General features: G+C 45.4%; 1 protein-coding gene and 1 long non-coding RNA gene across 2 annotated transcripts in view; one reads left to right on the forward strand and one right to left on the reverse strand.

Annotated features, from left to right (window-relative positions):
• The window catches only part of LOC115477962, a 91613-nt gene extending 73473 nt beyond the window's left edge, over positions 1-18140 (forward strand). The window contains exon 3 of the long non-coding RNA XR_003943406.1: positions 17780-18140. This is a non-coding gene — a long non-coding RNA (uncharacterized LOC115477962). The remainder of the gene's footprint in view (positions 1-17779) is intronic.
• The window catches only part of PDE7A (phosphodiesterase 7A), a 333862-nt gene that overhangs the window by 189029 nt on the left and 120865 nt on the right, over positions 1-23968 (reverse strand). The window lies entirely within an intron of this gene.

The following is a 23968-nucleotide window of genomic DNA, read 5'->3' on the forward strand; positions in this document are numbered from 1 at the left end:
GGTCAGGGAAGGAACGTTGGAAAGACAATTGACTAGTTCAGATGGAACTACAACACCACTTTCGAAAGGAACTAAGGGTGCGTGCAGAGGACTACTCTGTTGTGATGAAACTCAGTATAAGGTACATCCACCACTAAAGCCTGAAGCTCAATGACACTACAAGCTGAAGTTAACATCCACCAAGAAAATGACTTTCCAGGTCAAGTACTTCAGATGGCAGGAATGAAGTGACTCAAAAGAAGCTTTCATCAGATGGGTGAGAACAACAATGAGATCTCATGACACTGGTGGAGGTTTGACAGGGGGCTTTGAAAAAAGCAAACCTATCATGAAGCAAATAAACTAGAGGCTGTCCAGAGATGGGCATACCTTCTAAACCTTGATGATAAGCACTAATTGCACTAAGGTGCTCCCTTACAGAGTTGGTCTTAAGACCAGATTCTAATAAGCGTAAAAGGTATTCAAGCAGGGTCTGTGTAGGGCAAGTAAGGTGATCTAGGGCCTTGCTCACACCAGACGGCAAACCTCCTCCATTTAAAAGAATAACACCTCTTAGTGGAATCTTTCCTGGAAGCCAGCAAGACCTGGGAGACACCCTCCGAGAGACCTAAGGAAGCAAATTCTAGGCTTTCAACATTCAAGCTGTGAGAGCCAGAGACTGGAGGTTGGGATGTAGAAGTGACCCCTCATTCTGAGTAATGAGGGTTGGAAAACACTCCAATCCCCATGTTCTTTGGAGGATGATTCCAGAAGAAGAGGGAAACATATCTGCCGCGGCCAGAATGGTGCGATCAGAATCATGGTTCCACGGTCTTACTCGAGTTTCAACAAACTTTTTTCACACTAGAGGTATTGGAGGATACGCATATAGAAGACCAGTCCCTCAACTGAGAAGGAAGGCATCTGATGCTAGTCTGTCGTGGGCCTGAAACCCGGAACAGAACCGAGGGACCTTGTGGTTGATCTGAGTGGTAAAAAGATCCACCGAAGGGGTGCCTCACTCTCAGAGGATCTTGAAGGCTATGGCCTTATTGAGAGACCACTCTTGTGGTTGCATTATCCTTCTCAGCCTGTCGGCCAGGGTATTGTTTGTGTCCGTAAGATGTGGGTCAAAGGAACATGCCACGTTTGCAAGCCCAATGCCACGTTCCAGACGACCTCCTGACACAGAAGGCCCGCTGCTTATTGGTGTAATACACTGTAACCTGATTCTGTTTGGATGAGAACAATTTGGTGAGATAGTCGATCTCTGAAAGCCTTTAGAGCATTCCAGAGAGCTCGAAGCTCCAGGATATTGATCTGAAGATTTATTTCCTATGAGGACCAAGCACCTTGAGTATGAAGCCCATCTACATGGGCTCCCCATCGAAGGAGAGATGCATCCATCCTCAGCACTTTTTGCGGCTGAGGAATTTGGAATGGAAGTCCCAGAGTCAAATTGGATCAAACTCTCCACCACTGAAGAGAGTGTACAAGCTCTGGGGACGCTTGAAAGACATCTTCTAGACTCCCTGTGGCTTGATACCACTGAGAAGCCAGGGACCATTGAGCTGATCTGATGTGAAGATGTGTGATGGGTGTAACGTGTACACTGTGGAAGCTATGTGGCACAACAATCTCAACATCTGCCAAGCTGTGACCTGCTGAGAGGCAAGAACCTTGGACACAAGCGAGACAAGATTGTCTGCTCTCATCTCTGGGAGGCAGACTCAAACCCTCTCTGTGTGTCAAGCAGGGCTCTTATGAACTCCAATCGTTGGACAGGGCGGGGATGGGACATGGGGTAGTTTAAAATGAACCCTAGTAGCTCAAGCACCCGAATAGTCATCCACATGAACTCCTGAGCACAGTCCTCAGAGGTGCTCTTTACCAGCCAATCATCAAGATACAGGAACACATGGACTCCTAGTCTGCGTAGTGATGCTGCAACTACCACTAGACAATTGGTGAAGACACTGGGAGCTGACGCAAGGCGGCGGTACTGAAAGTGATGTGTTCCCAGCCGAAACTAAAGATACTTCCAGAGAGCTAGAAGTATCAGGATGTGAGTATATGCATCTTTTAAGTCCTGAGAGCATAGCCAATCGTTTTTCTGAATCATTGAGAAAAGGCTGCTCAGGAAAACCATCCTGAACGTTTCTCAGACTAGAAATTTGTTCAGGGCTCTTAAGTCTAGAATGGGATGCAATCCCCCCCCCCCCCCCCCCCCCCAATCTTCTTCTGCACAAGGAAGTACCTGGAATAGAATCCCTGCCCTTCCTCACCTGGTGGAATGGGTTCGATCACATGGGCCTTTAGAAGGGCGGAGAGTTCCTCTGCAAGTATCTGCCTGGGCTGAGAGCTGAATGAATGAGCTCTCGGTGGACAATCTGGAGGCTTGAGATGCCAATTGAGAGCATATCAGAGACAGACTATTTGAAGAACCTGCCTGTCGGCATGTCGCCCAGGGCCGTGCCAACACGGTAAGCGAGGTAAGCATGGCAGGGGGGAGCTTCCCTCTGGGGGGCGCCGTCGCACCATGCTCACCTAGCTCGCCCTCCCGCTCCCATTGTTCAACTGCCCGCCCTCTTCTCCCCCCCCCCCCCCCCCAACATCCCTTTTCTTTTTTTTTTCCTTTTTAAATTTACCTCCGTGGCGGATCCGGCAGCGCAGCGTCAGTGAAGTAGGCGGCGCTCCCGACGTCTCTAGCCTTCCCTTCGCTGTGTTCTGCCTTCTTCTGACGTCATTTCCTTGAATTCAGAAGAAGGCGGAACACAGCGAAGGGAAGGCTAGAGACGTCGGGAGCGCAGCACCGCCTCCTTCACTGACGCTGCGCTGCCAGAACCGCCACGGAGGTAAATTTAAAAAGAAAAAAAGAAAAGGGATGTTGGGGGGAGAGAAGAGGGCGGGCAGTTGAACAATGGGAGCGGGAGGGCAGGGGAGAGACGAGAGCATGGATGCGAGGGGGGGGTCATGGAAGGGAGAGAGGGGAATTGCTGGAAAAGGATGAATGGAGGGGGCAGGGGACAGAGGAGCATGGATGGGCATGGATTGGGAGGGCAGGGCTCAGGGAGAGAGGGGAATTGCTGGAAAAGGATGAATGGAGGGTGCAGGGGACAGAGGAGCATGGATGGGCATGGCTTGGGAGGGCAGGGCTCAGGGAGAGAGGGGAATTGTTGGAAAAGGATGAATGGAGGGGGCAGCGGACAGAGGAGCATGGATGGGCATGGATTGGGAGGGCAGGGCTCAGGGAGAGAGGGGAATTGCTGGAAAAGGATGAATGGAGGGGGCAGGGGACAGAGGAGCATGGATGGGCATGGATTGGAGGGCAGGGCTCAGGGAGAGAGGAGAAATTGCTGGACATAGAGGGGAGGGAAGAAAGATGAAGGAGATGAAATGAGGGAAAAGGAAGAGAGGAGAAAAACTGCACATGGATGAAGAAAATAGGCAGAAGCTGAGGACCAGAAATGAAGAAGAAAGAAGGAAAGGAAAGAAATAAATGGAAAGGAAGCCCTGGAAACGGAGTTAAGAGGACAGATTGCAGCAGAATCAGATACTGGGCCAGCATGATCAAAAAAAGAAAGTCACCAGACAACAAAGGTAGAAAAAAATCATTTTATTTTCATTTTAGTGTTTGGAACATGTCCACTTTGAGAATTTACATCTGCTATCTTATTTTGCAATGTATAGCAATTTGTTTCTAAGAATATTGCTGACAATTCCTGTCAGTGTGGCAAGTGGTGAGCGATCATTTTCACGGGGGGGGGGGGGGGGGGGGGGGGGGGGGAGGGCCGCCGCCAACTGATAGTCTGCAGGGGGGGCGCCAACTGATAGTCTGCCAGAGACCCTAGGCACGGCCCTGATGTCGCCCAGGATGTACACTTACACTGTGGCTATGCTCTGCTGAAGCCAGTCAAAAGCTCACCCCTTGCTTTGACTGGGGAGCAGCAAGGGCCTTAGACACATGCTGCTGACATGAACAAGCGTGCTGGGGCTGAGCCTGAGTAGGCTGGCGAGAAGAAGGAGTGTACCCACACCTATGATAGTAATAGGAACTCCTCCTTGGCTTACCAAAAGACCTCCTAGCTGAGGAGGTTGATGCAGAAGGCGCCTGGCGGGAGAGAGAAGAGACTATCTGTGTGTTTCTTGATCCTGGATGCCACATCAAAAGTGTCATAAGTGCCCCTGGTCAAGAATTTTTGGCATGCCTTCTGTTGGTTGACCAACTGGTGAAAAGGCTCAGCGTGCTCCAGGGGGAGTGTGTCAACCAAATCTGACAGCTGTTGCACCGAGTTTCGCAAGTAGACACTCATGAAGAGCTGGTAGGATTGTATTCAGGAGATGAGCATTGAAGACTGGTACATCTTCCTACCAAAAGAATCCAGGGTTCTAGCTTCTCTGGCTGGCAGCACCGAGGCATAGTCCCTGGTGCTCCTGGCTCTTTTGAGAGCGGATTCCACCACCATGGAACATATCAAAACCAGATGTACCATGTATCCGATAATGGGTGTCAATCTTCTTGGGCATGATGAGGACAGAGGGGACTCCCTGTTCCTGATGAGGACTTTGTGGAGTACCTCACGGAGAGGTGCAGTCACAGCCTCCTTAAGAGGAGATGTACAGTCCAGGACCTTGAGCATCTTGGCTCTGGGCTCATCTTCCACTTCCCAATGAAATGGAATGGCCTCAGCCATTTCCTGTACAAAACATGAAAATGAAAGGCTCTTCCGGTGGAGACCTTCTCCTTTCAGGTGGAGGGGAGGGTTCTCAGGGAATCCCATAAGAGTCATCTGAGGAAACGCATCTGGGATCCTCCTCTGAATCCCATGAGCACGCCTTTTGGGGTCAGACTATTTCCTAGACAGCGGCGTCGAGAAGTCAGCTCCTGCCTGGACTCCAGCGAAGCTTCCTCCACCAATGTCGAGGGACTGCCAGCTTGGGTGGCAGTCGACATTGGTCTCTCTCTCTCATATATTTATATATATATATATATATATAAATAATTCTCACCTGCAAAAAAAGAACTGAGACTGCGTTCACGCGACAGGCAGAAAGGCACTCGCGCTTGAGTGGTGAAATGTAGCTCACGCTTCACAAACAACTCTTTTAGCTATGGCATAATGCCAGACCGGGTGACACAGATCGGCATCACCAACCTGTGAGAATTATAAGCCTGCTAGTCCTCGGAGAAATATTATTACAATCAGTAGTTCATAGCTTGGGGATTTTTAATAATTTGTTTTTGTCCTTTGAACAACCGATTAGCCAGATTATCAAAACTATTTTATTGTTAAGGCAGAATTCAGACTTCTTCCCCCCTTGACAACCTTTAGTTGATAGCCCAAGCTATAATATCTTTACATTTTTAGATTATAGTATTATATATTTAGAGTTCCCAAAAATGTTATTCATGAAAATTCACCTTCTGCAAAACCCAGCTGCAAAAATATTTTTGCATAAGAGAATGAACAGTGTTACACCTTTATTGCAATCTTTACATTGGCTTTCTATTCATGTTCAAATTTTATATGAGCTTGCTTCAGAGTATAAGACTCCATTTGGTTATTCAATCAAAAATTTGTTCTTCATGTTCTGCTTATATTAATCAAGAAAGTCCGAGAAAGAGGGGGAGAGGGGGATGGGAGAAGAATCATTTTATTGTGGGTCACCATGAGCTTCTGGATAAAGCGGTATATAAAAATAATAATCCATCACAGAATTCATAACATGCTTACATCAATTTCAAATCCTGAATTTTTTAAAAATTCTAAATAAACCAAATCCAGGCCAAACTATTAGTAGTTTGTTTGTTTTTTTGAGGAAAACACTATCATTCTACCCTGCTTAAAAGTTAAACTTATCTGAAAATAAAGAGGTTGGCAGCCATTATTTCTGTTTATTTGTTCATAGTCTAATTGAAATGATATCTGCTTAGCTTTTATAAATATCAAACAGGATTATGTTTTCAAATATTAAAAAAATTTGAAAAGAATATGAAAAATATAATAAAGTAGACACCATAGTGAGACACCTAAGAAGTCTCACTAGCATTTGTAAACCATTAATTATCTTTAATTGAGTTTGAGGTGGCCATGCCAACTTCTGGTCACATCAGGCAACCAGAATTGAGGATCCGCCCAGTCCATGCCCATTCTCTTCTCAAGCCCTGCCCATGCCTCACCCTTTTCATAATCCTTCCCCTAACCCTGCCTATAATCCCACCCCTTTTGGTGATATCACAGGAACTGACAACCACACCCGTTTTCCAAGATGGTGGTGACTACTGTAAACATCACACTACTCACCGCAATTTTGGATGGGGTCACGTGACAGGAAGTGATATTAAAAGCACTCAACACCACTGCAGGGGGGTAGTCTTCTTTGTTAAAGGAACTGCCGGGATGGAAAGGGGCACGGATGGAGAGAGAGGGGACTGCAGGGGTAGCCTTCGTTGCTAAAGGAACTCCTGTGCATTGCTCTGTAACGGCTTTCGTTTAAAAAGGAAAAAAAAAAAAAAAAGTTTGCTTAGCTGTAACTTTTCCCAGTCAATAAAACCCCAGAAGCTGCTATACATTTCACTTACATGACCTTGCTTGCCTGGGATGGAGAAGGAGGGGGTTGTAGGGGTAGTATTCTTTGCTAAAGGAACTCCTTTGTTTGCATGATTTGGTAGAAGGAGCAGCCTGAGCTCACACAGACAGGGAAACTTAAGATACTGTGAAACAGGAGGGCTGTGAGAGGAGGAGGAGGGTGGTACAGCGGATATGTGAGGAGGTGAGGGAGAGAACGTGTGTATTTTTTTTTACACAATACAGCACACTGCTCCGTCAGCTGGGTGTTTGTTCCTGGACGGAGGGAGGGGTGTCTGGGTTAGTGGCATTCTTTCCTGTGAGAAAGAAAAACATCTGTCTGGGGGTCAAGCCTTTTTCCAGAACTGTTCAGAAAAAGGAGTTGAAAGTAGTCGGAAGGCTAAAAAATATCTATTTTGTTTTGTTGCACTGTTCAAAAAAAAAAAGAAAAGGAGTTTAAGGTAGTGTGGAGGCTAAAATAAAACAAATAATGCCATTTTCTTTCCTGACAGATTTTAAAAAGTCTAAGCTGTGCACGGTCCTCCTACATAAGTACCGTCATACTGGGAAAAGACCAAGGGTCCATCAAGCCCAGCATCCTGTCTCCGACAGTGGCCAATCCAGGCTTTAAGAACCCGGCAAACCCTCCCCCCCCCCCCAAAAAAAAAAAAAAAAACGTAATTCTTAATAATGTTCAATGGACTTGTCCCTCAGGAATCTGTCCAAACCCCATTTAAATTCCTAAGGCCAGCTGTTGTCACTACATTCTCCGGCAATGAGTTCCAGAGTGTAACTACACGCTGAGTAAAGAATAACTCTCTCTTATTTGTTTTAAATCTACCATATTCTAGCTTCATCTTGTGTCCCCTGGTTTTGTTGTTGTTTGAAAGTGTAAACAAATGCTTCACATCTATTCCGCTCATTATCTTGTAGACTTCTATCATATCACCCCTCAGCCACCTTTTCTCCAAGCTGAAGAGCCCTAACCTTCTCAGCCTTTCCTCATAGGTAAGTCGTTCCATTCCCTATATCATTTTTGTCGCCCTTCTCTGCACCTTCTCTAATTCTTTATATGTTTTTTGAGATGCGGCGACCAGAATTGGACACAATATTTGAGGTACGGTCGCACCATGGAGCGATACAACGGCATTATAACATCCTCGTGTTTGTTTTCCATCCCTTTCCTAATAATACTCAACATTCTGTGTGCTTTCTTAGCCGCCGCAGCACACTGAGCAGAAGTTTTTAACGTCTTATCAACGATGACTCCCAGATCCCTTTCTAGGTCTGTGACTCCTAACGCGGAACCCTGCATGACATAGCTGTAATTCAGGTTCCTTTTACCCACATGCATCACTCTGTGCTTCTCAACATTGAACTTCATCTGCCACTTCCACGCCCAATCTCCCAGTCTCGCGCGGTCCTCCTGTAATCTTTCACACTCCTCCTGCAACTTGACAACCCTGAATAGTTTTGTGTTATCTGCGAATTTAATTACCTCACTAGTTACTCCCATCTCTAGGTCATTTATAAATATGTTAAAAAGCAGCGGTCCCAGCACAGACCCCTGCGGGACCCCACTAACTACTCTTCTCCACTGAGAATACTGACCATTCAGTCCTACACTTTGCTTCCTATCTTTCAACCAGTTCTTAATCCATAGTAATACCCTACCTCCGATCCCATGACTCTCCAGTTTCCTCTGGAGTCTTTCATGAGGCACTTTGTCAAACGCCTTTTGAAAATCCAGATACACAATATCCACCGGCACCCTATTGTCCACATGTTTGTTCACCCCCTCAAAAAAATGCAGTAGATTGGTGAGGCAAGACTTTCCTTCACTAAATCCGTGCTGACTTTGTCTCATCAGCCCATGTTTTTGTATGTGCTCTCTACCATTTTGCCCGGTACCGACATCAGACTCACCGGTCTATAAATTTCTCGGATCTCCTCTGGAACCTTTTTTAAAAATCGGCATAAACATTGGCTACCCTCCAGTCATCCGGTACCACACCTGATTTTAGGGATAGATTGCATATTACTCCATATTGCAGCTCTACAAGTTCATTCTTCAGTTCTATTAATACTCTGGGATGAATACCATCCGGTCCTGGTGATTTGCTACTCTTGCAGAACTGACCCATTACATCCTCCAAGTTTACAGTAAATTCGTTTTAGTTTCTCCAACTCACCCACTTCAAATACTCTTTCCGGCACTGGTATCCCTCCCAAATCCTCCTCAGTGAAGACCGAAGCAAAGAATTCATTTAATTTCTCCGCTACAGCGTTGTCTTCCCTGATCGCCCCTTTAACACCACTTTCGTCCAGCGGCCCCCAACCGATTCTTTAGCCGGCTTCCTGCTTTTAATGTATGTAAAAAATTTTTTACTATGTATTTTCGCTTCTAACGCTTTTTTTCAAAGTCCTTTTTAGCCCTCTTTATCTCCGCTTTGCATTTTGCTTGGCATTCCTTATGTTTTATCTTATTATTTTCAGTCGGTTCTCTTCTCCATTTTCTGAAGAATCGTTTTTTTGGCTTTAATGGCTTCCTTTACCTTACTGCTTAGACACGCTGGCTGACGTTTGGTCTTTTTTTCCTCTTTTTCTAATACGTGGAATATATTTGTCCTGTACCTCTAGGATGGTGTTTTTGAACAGCATCTACGCCTGATGCAAGTTTTTTTACCCTGCGAGCTGCTCCTTTTAGTCTTTTTTTCACCGTTTTTCTCATTTTAACATAATCACCTTTTCTAAAGTTAAATGCTAATGTATTTGATTTCCTAAGTTCACTTCCTTCAATGCCAATTTCAAAACTGATCATATTGTGATCACTGTTATCAAGTGGCCCTTGCACCGTTACCCCCCGCACTAGATCATGAGCTCCACTAAGGACTAAGTCTAGTATTTTTCCTTCTCTTGTCGGCTCCTGAACCAGCTGTTCCATGAAGCTGTCCTTGATTTCATCAAGAAATTTTATCTCCCTGGTGTGTACCGCTATTCCTAGGTAGTAGAGGGCGGTGTTAAGTGCTATTGACATCACTTCCCCTCACATGATCCCATCCAAGGTGGCTAGTGTGAAACAGGAAGACATGTGATATGTACAGTAGTTGCCATCTTGGAAAGGTGGTGTGGCTATGACAGGTTCATGTGATGTCACCAAAAGGGGAAGGTTATGCAAAAAGGGATGAGGTTCGGGAGAGATTATGCAAATAAGGTGGCATTAGGGCTAGGATTAGGATTATGCAAAAGCAACAAGATGTGGATAGGGATGTGATGTCATATCTGGTCATCAAAGGGTGGGCTGGGGCAGGGAGCGGGTGGGGTATGGGCTGAGATGGGCATGGCCTTGGCAGATTCTCAATTCTGATTGGCTGATGTGACCAGAAATGGGTGTGGCCACTTAGCAAAATAAATTAAATAATTAACAGTTGATGAATACTAGTGAAGTATACTATTCATAGCGCTGACTAGGTGTAACGGTTCGATGCCATCAATTCCCCTTGACAAAGTGTCCTTGCGAAACAGGCACCTGTCGGGGACACGGAGGCACGCCAACCTACACAGATAAGTAAAGCGCAGCCATTGAATAACTAAGATTGTTGGCTTGCTGACTTGAGCAGGCATCAGATCATTAAGCATTAGAAAGGTGGGGGAAGGAGAGTCGATGATTAAGAACACACACACCGCTTAGATTCACCGTAAGGTGAAGTGTGATCAGCTGTTTACGATAAATGAGACTCTTCCTGTAGAAAAAGAGATTCTCCCTGCACCGATAGATGCCTGCAGCAGCAGTCATTTCTCTGTATTGTAGCTCTACTTTTGTTTTGATTTGCAATTTTAATGTGGCAGTAATTTGCATGCTCATTGATTATTGCATGTCACAATTTTATTTTGTTTAGTTTTTTTGTGGTATTTTGCAATAGAGCAAGACTTGCTCCATCTGCCCCCACAGTGCCTTAGTTTGCATATGGCAATTTACAAGCTGACCACCAAATCTAGAAGGGAGTATGAAATGCCAGGAACTGTGCTTTTAACTAAACCCCTAACTCTGTATAGTTCACCAAAAATTAGGTGCCAATTTAACAATCAACTTTAGGCACTAAAGTGGAAGTTATATATCAAAATGGAGGCAATGTGAAATTATGTCTTACCTAATAATTTCTTTTCCTTCAGTTGGCTGCACTGTTCTGAACAAGTGGGTGTTATCCCCTCCTACCAGCAAATGGAGGTAGAGAAAAAAAAAAGCGGTATTTTCCAGTGAACCCACTGGTATAACCTGCTGGTGTTCAGGGAAATCTCCAGTATGCATCTGCCAAAGCAGCAGAATGTTCCTTTGTAATTTATTTATTTGTTACATTTATACCCCACATTTTTCCACCTATTTGCAGGCTCAATGTGGCTTACAAAGTATCGTAATGGTGATTGCCATTACGATTGATAACAAATACAAGGTTGTGTTATGGTCACAGGTAGAAGTGTTTCAGGCGTCATGGGGTCGGGGATAATAGATTGTCCAGTACGATCAAAGATTATCTTGTGTTGCTGGGTGTGGGGATTTATGTTGGATCGGTGGGATAAGCTTTTTTTTTTTTTTTTTTTTTTTGAAGAGGTGGGTTTTCAATGATTTCTTGAAGTTTAGGTGGTCATGTATTGTTTTCACTGCATACGGGAGTCCATTCCATAGTTGTAAGCTCATGTAATAGAAGCTAGATGCGTGAGTTGTTTTATATTTTAGCCCTTTACAGTTTGGGTAATGTAGGTTTAGGTATGATCATGCTGATCCGATCCTGGGACTATGCTGTAGATGATTTTGTGGACTACAGTGCAGATTTTGAAGATGATCCGTTCTTTAATTGGAAGCTAGTGCAGCTTTTCTCAAAGGGGTTTAGCGCTGTCGAATTGGGTTTTACCATATACCATGTAATGGCACACCCATGCCCCATCAACCAATGCAGCAGCAATGAACATCAAGAAAGCATAAACAACACAGAGTGGCACTTGCTACCCTGCATCTCCAAGGACTGCCTCATTGTGTCAGCTTATTTTTTTTTTTTCAAACTATACAGGAAAGAGTAGAGCCCCAGGCCTTTCCAAGGACAGGCTTCAGAATGGTGCAGCCTACTAAGGGAAATGAAATTATTAGGCAAGACATAATTCCACCTTCCTTGTCATCTGGCTGCACCATTCTGAACAAGTGGGATGTCCCCAAGAACAACTGGGAGAGGGGGCCTTCAAACCTGGAGGCACTAGCCAATTTCTACAAACGTAGGTGAACTCTATGGCTGCCTTGATCTAATGTGCATGAGGGCTAAGGAACTGAACAAGAGATGATTGGACAGATGAAATTCATTGGTCTCCTCCAAGTATTGGTGCAATATCTGCCGGACATCTAATTTATGCAGTTTCCGATCAAAGGGATCAGAACCCTCCTCTGGAAAGGAGGGCAAACAGACCTCCTGGTTCACAAGGAATGCCGAGACCCCCTTGGGCAGAAAGAAGGAAACCATGGGGATAGACACCGAATCCTCTGAATAGGAGAGGAATGTGTCCTGACAAGACAACACCTGCAACTTAGAGACTCTCCGAGTTGAAGTGATGGTTACAAGGAAAACCACCTCGAAGGTAAGCTCCCTAATTGAGGCGTGTTGCAAGGGCTCGAAGGGAGCTCTGGGAAGCATGCAGAGGACCAAATTCATGCCCCAGTTAGGAAAAAAAAAAAGAGGGGTGCAGAGGCCGCAAATAAGCAGCCCCCTTCAAAAAACATGCCATCTCCTCATGCGCTGCCAGGAAAAGGCCTTTCACTCTGCCCTGACAACTGGAAAGGGCAGCCACCTAGAGTTTAATGGAATTCAATACCAGCCCCTGTTCTAGCCCTTGCGGCAAAAAACCTATAGCATCTGGAATCTGTGCCCTCTAAGGAGACAGTGCCCATTTGGCACACCAATTCTTGAAAGCTTTCCAGACCAACACATAGATTAATGATGTGGAAGACTTCTACGGCTTAAGTAAGGTAGAAACAACCGCAGGCAAAAAAACTGCGTTTAAAAAAAAGGTTTGGACAAGTTCCTGGAGGAAAGGTCCAAAGCCTGCTATTGAGATAGACATGGGGGAAGCCATTGAAGTTATGCAAGATCATAACTGCATTACTTGCCATGGAATGTTGCTATTTGGATGTATGACAGATACTTGTGACCTGGATTGGCCACTTTTGGAAGCAAGATACTGGGCTACATAGACTATGGTCTGACCCAGTATGGCTATTCTTATGTTCTTAAACTGCATCTCACTAAGGGCCTCCTTTCAAGGGCCAAACTGTAAGCCAGAAGGAATCCAGATCCTCCAGTTCTACCAGGCCCCAATCAAGGTGGCTGGATCCCCTGGCCAGAAGCAGCAGATTGACTACCTACAGCCGCTTTAGGTCTGCATACTACAGTTGAAGGACCCAATCTGGAGCTACTAGGAGGATGAGATGAGGATGGCACAATATTCTGCGCAAGAGCCGGCTTATCAGAGGCCATGCAGGGAGACATACAGGTGCTCATTCACCAGACATGGCTGGACCAAAGCATCTATCCCCTGTGAAGCTGCCTCCTTCAGACTGCTGAAGATGCACTCTACCTTGGCTTTGGAGCACGTGGAGGGGCATAATCGAACGGGGTGCCCAAGTTTTCCTGAGGACGTCCTCACAGGACGTCCCCGCGAAGGGGCGGGGAAACCCGTATTATCGAAACAAGATGGGCGGCCATCTTTCGTTTCGATAATACCGTCAGGGACGCCCAAATCTCAACATTTAGGTCGACCTTAGAGATGGTCATCCCCGATTTTCAGCGATAATGGAAACAGAGGAAGCACATCTCAGAAACGACCAAATCCATGCCATTTGGTCGTGGGAGGAGCCAGCGTTCGTAGTGCACTAGTCCCCCCGACATGCCAGGACATCAACCGGGCACTCTAGGGGGCACTGCAGTGGACTTCAGAAAAAACTCCCAGGTGCATAGCTCCCTTACCTTGTGTGCTGAGACCCCCAAAACCCACTCCCCACAACTGTACACCACTACCATAGCCCTTAGGGATGAATGGGGGCACCTACATGTGGGTACAGTGGGTTTCTGGTGGGTTTTGGAGGGCTCACATTTACCACCACAAGTATAACAGGTGGGGGGGTATGGGCCTGGGTCCGCCTGCCTGAAGTGCACTGCAGTACCTATTAAAACTGCTCCAGGGACCTGCATACTGCTATCATGGAGCAGCTGGGTATGATATTTGAGGCTGGCATAGAGGCTGGAAAAAATATTTTAAATTTTTTTTTTTTTAGGGTGGGAGGGGGTTAGTGACCACTGGGGGAGTATGGGGAGTTCATCCCCGATTCCCTCCGGTGGTCATCTGGTCATTTAGGACACATTTTTGTGGCTTAGTCGTAAAAAAAAAAAAAAAAGGACCAAGTAAAGTCGGCCAAGTGTTCGTCAGGAACGTCCTTTTTTTCCCCATTATCGGCTGAGGACGCCCATGTGTTAAGCACGCACAAGTCCCGCTTCCGACACGCCCCCGTGAACTTTGGTCATCCCCGCGACGGAAAGCAGTTGAGGACACCCAAAATCGGCTTTTGATTATGCCGATTTGGGCAACCCTGGGAGAAGGACGCCCATCTCCCGATTTGTGTCGAAAGATGGGCACCCTTCTCTTTCGAAAATAAGCCTGATAGTCATCAAGTTGAAAACCGGTGATCCCCATCATTTCTGAATGAGCTGAAAGGCGTCCGACCCCAGCTCCCACTTAAGAGCAACTAAGAAAACCTACCTGGATACTGCCCTGCCCACAATATGCACCACAGACATAGCTTAAAGATGCCTCTCTAACAGCAGAGGCTCACCACTTCCAGCGCCTTCGTCTGGCTCCTGGTGCCACCTTGCTTGTTTATGTAGACCCACAGTAGAGGAAGGAATTAGACCAAGGCCGGTGAACTGCACAAGTCTCTCAGACAATTGATCAGCCACAAAGCCTCCAGCGAGGTCTAGGTCCCCTGGCCTACTCAGCCCAAGCAATGAGCTCCCCAGCCAAGGAGACTCGCATTAGAGGTAACCATCACCCACTGCAGAGTCCAGTGAAACTCCCCCTCACCTCCTCCAGACTGGCTTTCATTTTGGCTGATAGGCAAGTGTCACTTGAAGTCATGTGAAACCAGGGCCCAGCTGGACAAGAGAGCTGACTGAAGATACATATGAACTCATACCCAAAACACCACTTCCAGAGTTGCCGCCATGAAGCCCAAGAGCTTCAGGTAGTCCCAAAGTTTTGGAGTCAGCAGCTTGCACAGCCTGTGCTTCTGGGCTTGTAGCTTTGCCGCCCAACCTTCTGGGAAGAAAACCACCCCTTTGCTGAAGCAAACTCCCCAATATTCCAGGATCTGGTTAGGGAGCAATGACTCTTCGGTCAATTCACCACCCAGACCAGTCCCTCCAAGAGAGCCCAGTCCCTCCAAGAGGGCTATGACCTGAGAAGTTGTTCCCCTGTCCTCAGTCTCTGATTTGACCTGAATCAGCTAATTATCAAGGTAAAGATACATCCAGATGCCCTGGCACCTCCTATGGGCTGCCATCACCATCATCTTGGAAAAGGTGTGAGGGGCCTGTGGCCAGCCTAAAAGACAAAGCTTGAAACTGTAAATTGCGCCCAAGCACACAAAAGTGGAAGGCATTGCTTGTGATAATCCACAATGGGATGTGCAGGTAGGCTTCCTTAAGATCCAAGGATGTCAGGAAGTTGCCTGGCTAAAGCAAGGCAATCACTGACCAGAGAGTTTCCATGCAGAAGTGATGTATCCAAAGGTAAGATTCAGTCCTTTTAGATCCCCAACGGGCCACAAGGAATTCCCCTTCTTTAGGACCATGAAATAAATGAAATATAAGGCCAAACCTTGCTCCTCTAACGGGACAGATTCCACTGCTCCTAGGTTGAGTAAATATTACACAGTAAGACTGACATCTGGCACCACCAGGGGCGTCTGAGGGCTCTCTTTATCTCCAGCGGCATTAAACCACCCAGAACAGGGCCTTGGTGGGGAGCTTCTGGGTCCATAAGGGCCCCACCACTGACCAAGGGACCAGCTTCTGCCTATAGGGCTTGTTTGACCATTTGGGTCAAACTCCAAACTCTGGAGCCAAAAAGTTTTAGAACCCCACCCCCCTGCAGGCAGACCCAGGGTGGGTAGGAAGGATATGCCACCCCCCACCCCTCTAAGCCTAAATGAGGGCTGAGAACTCTCCTACTGCATTGGAACAATAGCAGAGAAAAAGAATCCAAATGGTTGCCGGTTCCACTGAAGCTGTCGAGATCATGGGTCCCAATGTTTTGGTACGGAGAGAACAGCAGGCAGCTCCGTAGGTTACCCCCTCACAGCCATTTCCAAAGTTGGAAACTTCCCATCATCGCAGGAGGGACATTCAGAACTGTCAGCTGTACTAACTGCCGGCTCTTGCAGATTGAGCAGTATCTAGTATCTGGTTGCAGGGCAGGCATGTCCAGCCACATGGCTGATGCACATAGGCCTGCCTTGAGCTGACTTTAGCCTGGGGCTCCAGCATCTCCACTGTCCCCCTGCACTCTACAGGTGCTTCATTTGTCTCTTCTTTTTTTTTGAAAGTAGAAGCTGTTTTTTTTTTAAACTCAATTAGCATTATTCCCCAATAGAGGGAATAAAGTTAAATCAGGTAGATCCAAATAGCAAACTGCTTTTTTTTTTTAAACGCCTTGGAGCTGCAGGGTAGCGTCGGGAAGGGAGTACAGGCTACAAGTAGTGGGGAGATGGGGACCCATGCTCCTCTGGCAGGGCCGAGCCAAACGCCTCACTCAGTGGACACTAAAAAAATAAAAAAATTCACTTAAGGGCAGCAGAGCATAGCTCTGCACTCAACCAAGTCCAGTCCAGGAACCAGGCAACCTAAGAGTGGCCAGTAGGCTCAACCTCGCTATGAGCCTCAGCCAGCAGTGCAGGGAGCTAGGCCAAGGAACAGCCTGAACAACCTACCATCTACCAGAGGTACAGAAAAACACTTGAGATTTCCCTGACCACCAGCATGTTATACTGGTGGGTTCACTCGGAAAGTCCATTTTTTTCCTCTACCTCCATCTGTAGGTAGGAGGGGATAACACCCACTTGTTCAGAACGGTGCAGCCAGACAAGAAAATGGCAGTTATATGCATAATTGCACTAAGGTGCTATTCTATAAAGTAGCACCCACATGCTTTAGTGCATAACTGCAAGGGGACGTGCACGTGGGTGGGCCATGGGTGATTCATACACTTACATGGGAAACTTATACAGAATACTGAAAGTTACGTGCCTAAGTGCAACATTTAGGCATTCTCATTTACTCCACTTATAGAAATGGCATAAATGGGCATGTGTACATTTAGACGCATCATTGCCAATTTATGCTAGTATTCTATAACGGCTTTGGTGCACAAATTTACTGTTATAGAATACTATCTTAGTGCTTATATTTTTGGCACTTAACTTTTAGTGGAATTGCCCCCTTAATGTGGAGGTAATTACCACTCATTAACTTTTAACATATCAGATAATATAACAGTTAAAGCCACCTTAACAGTTGATCTAACTGCATCATATTATCTGCCTTTCAGTTAACATGTTAAAATTCTCTGTGTGTTAATTGGAAACTGCTGAGAACACTCCTAATAGTTAATGCAGAAGTTTTGCAGTTACAGTATGTTAATGCAAAACTTCAGCACGTTAGTAAACATGCCCCTAGAAATACTAAAGATAACATCAAATTATATAGAAGTATTTTACATATACAAACAAGAGAACAAATCATATGTGTGTATTTAGATTGTTTCTGTCTCTCTACATGTATGTAAACTGCTTTAATTGTAACCACAGAAAGGCGGTTTAAGTCCCCTATCCCTAATTTCTGACTTGGAGGACAGAGGGGAGAGTGTGGCTCAAATGGTATGTTAACCCAAAAGTCTGAACATTCTGTTGGTTTCAGAAGAATAATAAATTGAACGATTAGATGATGATACATTTTCTATAGTTTATTTTGTTTTAAACAGTTTAACCACAGGGTACAACTGTCCCACAGGCAAGGCCAGATATACTGGACCCTAGGCAAACCCCTATCAGAGACCCCCATATGTACTACTTTTCTCAACACCCCCATTCCCTCCACAGACTATCATTCAAGTTTATTCTATGTTTATTAATGTTTTAGGATGCAAGAAAATGTTCCTCCTGACGAAGGAGTCCCAAAATGCGGTCTCGCATTGAGGAACCGGAAATGTAAACTCAAGCATTGCAGCGGGTTTTAAATCAGTTTCCAGAGTTCCACCTTCAGTCTTATTGATCTGTTGGCCATAATAATGGTTTAAAACAGACTGGATCTACAATTGTGGAATGCAATGCGGATGAAAAATTCATTGTAGAAGGGCAGAAGCTGCTATGTGGAAGAAAGTAATGAAAAATTAATGAAATAACTGTGGCGAAAATGGACTTTGCATTGCACTGCTGAAAGAGGGAAATGGTTCGTTAGATAACACCAATGTATAAACACTGTTCATTGAATTTGGAAGGTGTATTGATTTGCACATGGTTTGTGGTATGACTGGCTGACAATGAGTGTGAACCGGAAAACTTGGTAGGGTTTGTTGATATATGTACATGTATTAATAATAAAAATCGGATTTGAGATAAATTGGAGTACACACGTGTATTAATTAGTTGATGATTTTGTACTAAGTGATTTCTCCCCTCTAGTATTGATATGATAAATCTCTTACTCAGAGGACTTTCAAGACAGTTTACAATATACAATTTAAAGAGTTAAAAGAACTTAAAAATGTAAAAGGAAATACAGTATCAAAGAAAGTAAAGGTAAAACCAAATAAATACTAACCCCCCCTGTTTACTAAGTTGCGTTAGCGGCTGCCGTGCGCTAATGCCGACACAGCCCATTCACTTTAAATGGGCTGTGTTGGCATTGAAGCACGGCTTAGTAAATGGGGGGGGGGGGGGTGTAAATGTTCAGAAAAGTAGTACCAGCAACGATTCCGTGAGCTCAATCCTGGTAGGCTACGGAAGCAAGGTCAGATATCTAAAGGGTCAAGCAAAAGCATCTTACAACAAGAACGTCTTTTTTTTTCTTAATTCCTCTAAAGAATGCTCTAAATCAAAGGAATATTGGAAGAGCATTCCGGAATCTAGGGGCAGTTATGCTAATGTCTTTGTTCTGATAGGGGTCTTTTACAAGGCACTGGTAAGCCCAACACTGGCTTACTGAACGCTAAATCGGACTACTGCCAGCCCAACGCAGCCACCGGTCGTAGTTCTGCCCCAAACATGTGCCATTTTCAGGGGAAAAAGAAAACCCCCAGAAATGGCCTGTGCGGTGGCAACCAAGCAGTAATCGGGCATTACTGCACGCTGCCTGGTTACAGTGGAGCCCTTATCGCCACCTCAATGGGTGGCGGTAAGGGCTCCCCACCGCATGGCCACACGGGAAGAATTCTCTTACTGTATGGCCATGTTTGTCTGGGGGCTTTTTACCTGCCGCAATAAAAAGGGCCCTAGCGTGTGGGAAAAAAACAGACCTGTCGCTAGTGCAGGGCCCTTTTTCCCCGCAGCTTGGTAAAAGGACCCCATAGTGCCTTAAAAAATAATATGAAAGGATGGTATAACAAAACACTTCTGTTGGAAGGATCTTAAAGACCAATAGGGGCATAAGGAATCAATCTCAAAAGATACAATGGGAATTCAGAGTAATGAATCTAATGGACCAGCATAATTATTTTAAATATAATTCTGTAGTTAATGAGCAGCCAATTCTCCTCATGCAATAGTGCAGTCACATGATCAAATTTTTTGGAGTCACAGTTTAACAGCCATATTTTGAGCTATTTGGAGTCTTTTTCTATCTGCAATTCAAGTCCCTTTTAACAAGGTGTTACAGTAATCTAGGCTACTAATAACAAAGGCATACACAAGAACTATGTTGTAAATAACTGCCAGAGGTGTAGCTATGGGTGGGCTTTGACTCAGGCCCACCCAGCTTGACCTGATAGGCTGTGCACTTCAGCGCCTTTCTGCTATGGCTCAGCTGAGTCACCACGACGTGCAGCTTTTAGGCAGGCGGCAGCACTCCTTTCCTCCTCCTCCTACCAGTCTAATTTTTTTTTTTTTTAGTGCAGGTCCTCTTCTCCTGATCCAGAAGTTGGTAGGCCTGGCCAGTCTAGTGCTGCACTCCTGCGCTGCTATTCCTTTGCTCACTACGACATCTGACCATCTTCACTCTGGACTCTGCTGCTGTGCCTTGCTTTCCCCACCTCCCCAGTGTGCATGATGGTGACACAGTGACGCAGGGGAAAATCTGCCGGTTGCCGTCAGTGTCACGGCTCCTCCACTGTGCCCTCGCTGGAGTATGGAGAAATTAGGCCGTACCTGCTAATTTGCTTTTCTTTAGTCCCTCCGGACCGGCCAAGAATGTGACTGATGGGTTGTGCACGCCTTCCAGCAGGTGGAGACTGAGAACTGTGACTCTAGAGAGAGAGCAAATAAGAGCCCTTGCCAGCTTGAGAAAGATCCAGTATTATCATAACAAAGCAGAAGGAAAAGGAGTAGAACCTCGGCTGTGCATCCGTGGGCCTGAGCAGCCACCAGCACTTCACCAACATAGAGCCTGTGCCTTATATCATACGTGCTTGCACATCGCCAACATAGAGCCTGTGCCTTATACCGTGCGTGCTTCTAAGAGATGCCACTCCAGGCAGAGCACTTATTTCTTAGCTGTGTCCTTTAATTTTTTTTTTTTTTTTTTACATATAACAGCAAACATACAACACAGCTCCATGAGGAACCCAACAGCAAAACAACAGAATACACCGAGGGAGGGATCTGGGCCAGTCCGGAGGGACTAAAGGAAAGCAAATTAGCAGGTAAGGCCTAATTTCTCCTTCCTTAGCGTCCCTCCAGACCAGCCCAGAATGTGCCTGATGGGAAGTAACAAAGCAGTATAAATATGGGAGGGAGCTAAGTAACCCCACAGAGAGAACCATTGTACCTAAAATCGTATGCGTACGACATTGCACATCCAACTGTCAATGCTTTGAAAAAGAATACAAAGACGATCAAATGACCGGCTTAGAAAACCCCAAAGGAGGTACCTGAAAAAAGACGCTCCGCCCAAGAGGTCATCTATCCTCTCATAAGCTAACACTCCAAGTCAAAAAAAAAACTGTAGGCTTAGAAGCCATGAGCTGTTTGCGCAAAACTATCATGTTCCCAAGCCACCAAGAAACCATAGGCTTAGAGGCCATAAGCCTTCTACACAACACCTTCAATCAGAACAAACAGATCTGTCCACAAAATTCCTCCGCAGATTTTAAATACTAGAGAGCTTTCCAGACAACAAGACACTCTAAGTGATGCTTGTCCTCCAATCCTGAAGACAGAGCAGACACCACCACTGACTGAGGCAAGTGAAATTGAGACAAGACCTTGGGAAGAAATGAGGGAAAAGGGAGTAAGTTCACCCAATCCGTAGAAGTCCATAACACAGAGACTCACAAGAAAGAGCCTGCAGCTTCGAAACTCACCGAGCTGAAGCGATAGCAACCAAAATACTGACTTAAGTGCAAAGTGTTGTCAAGTACTGGGAGCCAAAGGCTCAAACGGAGGCCTGGTTAGAAATGAGAGTACCAAATTAAGATCTCAATGAGGAAAACCACTGACCGGGAAGGAGGACTCAAATAGTTTGTTCCACAGAAAAAAAAACCCTGGCAACAACCGGATGGCTGATCAAGGCCGAAGGCCCAAGCCAGACCTATGTCAAGACCTCGCTGCAAGAAAGCCAACAACTGCTGAACTAACGCGCGACAGGGAGATATGACCAGCTCCTCACATCACGACTCAAAAAATGCGCCAAGTCCCTAACATAACTTAGTGCCCAGCCTCCGAGTAACTCAATCCCCTGACAGAGATGGTTTAAATGGCACTGAGGAAAGACCTAGAGCAGAACGGCCAACCAAAACCAAAGAAGCGTAACTCCCCTCTGTGCTCTGGGGACTTCGAAGCAACTAAAGAGGAAGCTTCGCTTTGGACAAGGAAGCAAAAAGAACCATTGTTGGAAATTCCCAACGCTCTACCACAGCTTGACCTGCTACTTCGCTGAGAGCGCATTCTCCGAGATCCAGCGAGTTTCCACTGAGAAAGCCCGCTTGAACGTTCTGAACACCTGCAACATGAGCGGCGAAATGAACCACTCAATGCAATTCCACCCAATGTAGTAGCTCAACCGTCTCTTGCTTCAACTGACAACACTTCGTCCACCTTTGGCGAATGAAATATATATATGCCATCGTTGTGGCATACCCTGACGTGATGCGGCCGACTCACCCACCAGCCGGTGACAAAATGCCTGAGGAGCTAGCTGAAGTGCTCTGGTTTCCAGAAAGCTGTCGAGACCGTGAGTATACAGCTCCTGACAGTGAGCTCCTCAGCCCGAGACTGTAATCTGTTGTGAGAACTATCCCTTTTGGCTGCTCCAATGACATACCTTTGCAAAGGATGGACCCCGGGAGCAACCACTTAAATTAGGGCCTGCAGTCCCAATAGCTTCTATTGATGCTCACTCCATATGTCCTCCCTGTGTTTGATGCAGCTCCTCAGTTCACATGGATCGATGCCTCTGGTGCAGATGTGCCTGGGATTGGACTTAAACCAAATCTCTCTCTCTTGTGCTCTTCACAGCCACAAAGACATCTAGATGACACAAGCTGACATGGTTCTTCAGGGAATCATGTTATGGCCCAAGACATAACGTGGAGTGCACTCAGTTATGCATATCAGTAACTTGATCCAGGCCTGGTGCACCACAGGGGGTCCTTTTTTCTACGACATCAATGGAAAACAGTCAAAGCAAAATCAAATGACTTGATTGTCAAGAATTTGAATGAAGCTACTCTGGAAAGAGATTGTAATCACAGAAAGGCAGTGTATCAAATCCCAATCAAAGCTGTTTACATATTATACACAGGTACTTATTTTGTACCTGGGGCAATGTAGGGGTAAGTGATTTGCCCAGAGTCACAAGGAGCTGCAATGGGAATTGAACCTGGTTTCCCTGGCTTTTAGGTTACTGCACTAACCATTAGGCTACTCCTCCACTCGATACATAGGGTCCAGTGCAGGCCATGATCAAATGAAAAACCAAAATTCTAACTAAAGGAAGCTAAAGGGAAGTGAAAACAATGCTGAGGTGACTCAATACTGAATAGCAAGAGAAAAAGCTACAACAAAACCAATCACGTTTGAGATGAAGTCTTAACTCAAGGACTCTGCAAAGGGAAAAAAACAAACACAAAAAGGTGGCCAGTATGATGATGCCAGCATGGGAATACATGGATGCCATGCTGGAAAGCAGTGAGCTTTAAGAACATCGCCCATCAGTGAGGACATCATATCCTTTAACTACACATGCGCTCAGATAAAGAAGCTCCTGCATGCTGAAGAGCCAACAGTGGTGACTTTTAAATCACTAGTGTCTTTGATGCTCAAGTCCAGACCAATATGGTCTCACTCTCTACTGAAGGACAGTGGCAACACTTCTTCTATGACACACTTGATCAAGTCTGAAGGCACACTAGTTGGGAAACATTGTTCTAAATTTCTCAATACTATATATATATATATTAACTTTCTCTTTTGGTTATCTGTTTTGAAGAAACCATGTCAAAGTTCCCTAAATTTTGGCTACTGAACTGTAGACAAACTCTGCAAGGTCTATTTGCCATTGCCTGCTTAACGCTTTATAGGCATATTTTCAAAGCACTTAGTCTTCCAAAGTTCCATAGGTTTCTATGGAACTTTGGAAGGCTAAGTGCTTTGAAAATATGCCTGTTAGTCTCCCACAGCTAGTTTAATTTGCAGTTTGAGATTACATTAAAGAAACTGCAATATTTATTGGGAATATTTGGTTTTAAATGAGAAAAGTTAGATTCTAGCAAAACTTGAGTTTGTTTCGAATTGACTTATTGTTTGCCCCTCCTAGAGAACACTTAATTGTTGTACTTGGCTGAATCACTGTGAAACTTATAGTTTCTCCCACCCCTTGGTTTTCTACTCATATATAGACAACGCAATAATCATTAATACTCAGTTACAGGTATTCTTACAGATTAGTAACCCTATCATAGTACACTGATTTATACCATTACCAACAACCAATCACGATTACTTTTATTCAGTGTAATAAGTGTGGTGCTTTAGTTCCAAGGCATACCATCTGGCAGCTTAGGTCTTGCCCTATCTGCCTTCAGCTTGCTAGCAATTTACCACCTCTGCCTTAAAGAATATAACAACCCACGAATTGATGGATCACAGTAGGCTACTGCAGACTGTGACATGACAC

This window comes from Microcaecilia unicolor, chromosome 1 (genome assembly GCF_901765095.1).
Source record: "Microcaecilia unicolor chromosome 1, aMicUni1.1, whole genome shotgun sequence".
NCBI lineage: Eukaryota > Metazoa > Chordata > Amphibia > Gymnophiona > Siphonopidae > Microcaecilia > Microcaecilia unicolor.